This window comes from Cupressus sempervirens, chromosome 4, assembly GCF_028749045.1.
Source record: "Cupressus sempervirens isolate cs-2001-9-10 chromosome 4, ASM2874904v1, whole genome shotgun sequence".
Classification (NCBI taxonomy): Eukaryota; Viridiplantae; Streptophyta; class Pinopsida; order Cupressales; family Cupressaceae; genus Cupressus; species Cupressus sempervirens.
Window position 1 is genome coordinate 149730823 of NC_143121.1, and position 3940 is coordinate 149734762.

Genomic DNA, 3940 nt, shown 5'->3' on the forward strand with positions numbered 1-3940 from the left:
CTTCTTTACCAGGGCTAGCATTACCATATTTTACCAAACCTTTTAAGCTACACTATGATGCATCTAGATAAGGTATTAGAGAAACACTTATGTAGGACAAGCACCTGATTTCTTGTCAAAGGAAGAAGATTAGGGGACCTAAGTGGAGATTTAACATTTATGATAAGGAAATGTTTACCATAAAGAATTCTTTGGAAAAATTTAGGCAATATTTAGAGGGTAGAAAACTTGGTATAAGAACTGACCACAATAGCTTGAAACATTTTTTGGGTAGTGAGATCATTATGATAGGCAGCAGAAATGAGTAAGTAAATTACATGCATATGACTTTGTTGTTATCTATTTCAGGGTGACACAGAATGTAGTAGTAGATGTCTTGTCATGAAGACCCCACTTGATCTTGATGATAGGTATATCAAAGGATTGGAGACATTTCATCCTTGCAGAGTATGCAAAGGATACACAGGCATTGAGATTCATTGATGGATTGATCCATAATAGTGATTTCACCCTTATGAATGATCTCATCATTTAGAAAGGGCACATTTATTTGATGCAAAGGTTAGAGGTGAGGAGGATGGTGTTGAGAGTTTATCATGACTCACCTATTGTAGGAAATCTATGATTTTACAAAATCTACTGGTATATTCATGAGGGTTTTTCTTGGAAAGGGCTCAAAGATGAGGTGTTGCAATATGTTAGAGAGTGCCCTACTTGCTAGTAGAACAAACATGAGAACTCTTACCCAGCCAACTTACTTCAGTCACTTATGATTCCTAATAGGAAGTGGGAGTGTTTTTCCATGGACTTCATTAAATGACTACCAAGAGCCTAGGATAGAGATTGTATTTATGTTGTTGTTGATCAACTTACAAAGTTTTCCCACTTTGTCCTAATCACAACCACATACACATCTACATAGGTTGCAAAACTATTCTTCAAAGAGGTATTCACATTGCATGGATTACCTTAGAGAATCATTAGCGATAGTGACAAGAGGTTTATGAGTCACTTTTATCAAGATTTATTCTAATTGTGCAGGACATAGCTCACCCTAAGTACTAGCTACCAACCCTAGATAGATGGTTAGATAGAGATAGTGAGCAAATGGGTAGAGGAACACCTTAGGCACAACATAGAAGAGAAAAAAAAGGCTTGATTTAAGTGGATATATCTATGTGAGCATTGTTATAATTCCACTTATCTCGTGTCTTCCCAAATGTCACCATTAATGGCATTATATGGATATACGACACCTAGTTTCATATATTTTTGTTATCAAATAGTAGAGTGTCCAATGTTAGAGACCTAGTACAAGAGAAGCAATGCATTGTGAAGGCTCTTAAGGAGAATATTAATAAGGCACATAATCATCAAAAGTAGCATGTTGATCAGAAGAAGACTAAGCAGATTTTTGAGCTAGGTAATATAGTATATGTGATGTTGTAGCCTTATTGCCACTCCACTCTCAAAAAGAGTGATGTCAAGAAACTTAAGTCACATTATTATTGGCCTTTAAGGGCAATTATGAGAGTTGGATAGGTGGATTATGAGTTTGATTTTCTAGGAGAGAGATGAGACCATAATGTTTTTCATGTGTCATGTCTCAAAAGGGCATTACAACATCGTGTGGTACCTTCATCAATGTTATCTCTGTTAGATGATAAGGGAAAGTTGATTTTAGTACCTGAGTCTATCCTAGAGTATAGATAGAGACAACTTCACAAGAGGACCATCAAGGAATATTTAGTGATGTGGATATATTTTCTAGTGGAGGATGCCACTTGGGAGAGTGAGGAGATTTTGCAGCATCCTCAATTGAGATTTCTTGAGGACAAGCAATTTTAGGAGTGGTGGACTATGATGTACCCTTCTAGTTGACATCTCTTGGTAATTGAAATTATAGTATTATATGACCCTCATAGGATAATAAGGTGGTTAGAGGTTTTTATTATGGATTGACACTTTATGATGGAGAATAATTTAATATTATAATATTATAATCAAGTGAAAATATAAGAATAGTTGTTATCCCACATTGGGGAGAAAGTTAGTGAGCTCCCACAAGGAAAGAATAAAGAGGACATGTGAGTATCTTTTCTTATCATCTGATTATTCTCATTTGTATTTTATGAGTTTTGTGGCCCTAAGGGTTTCACTATTTACCATTGGAGAATGAAGTTCTTTTTTGTGCTTCCATTTGAGCTGGTGAAATACCCAGTGAATTGGGTATTGGGAGGACATCATACACATGTTGTATTCTAGCATATTAGTGAAAGACCCCTAGCTATTAGAGAAGACAAATTAGTATTTTCATTGTGCCAAATTTGTGGCCTAAGGTGAGATTGTGGAGTACAATTGAAGGAATAAGTTAGATATGGCTATAGTGATATGCTATAGTAAAATCCATATATTTTGAGCAATTTTCAAGTTCTCGTCCATTTACATTTTGTATTGCATTGAGATGTATATTTTCTTATTTGTAATTAGTGTTATACTAAAAAATTTGCATCTTCATTGTTAGATGTTTTTGAGTTCTTTGCAAGTATATTTATTAAAGTTTGTATTTAGAAGGCAATAAGAATTTAGATCTGCAATATATATCTTTTGTCCAAATTGTTTGATAAAATTCTGTATTAAGAAATCTAAAAAATTAAAATCTGAATTGCAAGGGATATTACAAAGGCCTTATCATTTTTTGTAAAGCTTTCTTTTGTGAGATTTGAAGAGCTAATGACCAAAACTCGACAGACACCAAGTTGGAGATGCGTGATGAGGCCATATGTTTCTAATAGAGATGATAGAAATCTATGGAATGGTTTTTTTCTTCTACATAGGAGAAGAGAGTGCCCAAATATTGGCTACAATGTAGGCTATGCTAGCTTTTCCTCTATTCTAGTATTATTTATATTTCTAAGAAAGCCTGCAATTAGAAAAAGGTGGGTAGTGCTACAGCAAGAAATATAATGCAAGCTCCACATAAGGCCATATTTGACACCCTACCTACTGCAAATGTACACCTAATACATCCAGTGCTTGGTCTACTCCTTATATTTACTTATTGTGTCATAACTTAGTGTGTCTCATTTTCAAACTAGCTTTTGTCAGTAGTGAGGACACTAGAGAAGTGAAAGACACATACACAACTTAAAAATTCAAGCTTTTTCAGGAATTTTGAGTTTTTTCATACAAAGATGTGTTTTTCTGTTTTTTTTTTTTGCCATAATAACAGAGTGGATGGCATCATATAAGGGTAACAATGTGTCATCCATGATCTGATAGAATCCTAGTTTTTCTCCCTCTTATGTAATATTTTGGATTATTATTACTAAAAGTGTGACTCTTAGATGCCTATGGAAGATTGTGTCATTCATGATGTCATATAAAAAGTGAGACATTGTCTTCACAATATAATATGTTTCACTATTTATCATATAAGAAAGGTAAAATGAATGAAGATTTATAATTTATTTATTAGAGGTGAACTTCAATTATTTTAGTTAAATGTCATCAAGTTAAATTATAAAACGTTTAATTATAAAAAATTTGATGCATAGTAGGTTATTGAAGATGTTAAAGAAATATGTCATTTCATGAAACTTTAAAAACTAGTTATAAACTTTTTAAAATATTAGGTTAGACAATTGTATCATTCAAAATATTTTTAAAATAAAAAATTATTGGAATTTTAGAAGGAAGGGCATGTAATGTGCTAGGAGAGCTAGTGAGCTCCTCATGCTAGAAAAGTTTAAGAACCCCCCTCCATTAGTAAGGTTAAACCTACTAAAAAAAGAGACTACATTAGGACATTAAACCTACCCCTTAGCTCTATTAGCACCTCTCATATCTTTGACACCCTTGAAGATACCTTGGCTTGTAGTGGGGGGGAAGACATCACCTCTCCTAGAAAGAATACCCCCAAGGGTGCTAGGAAGAAAGG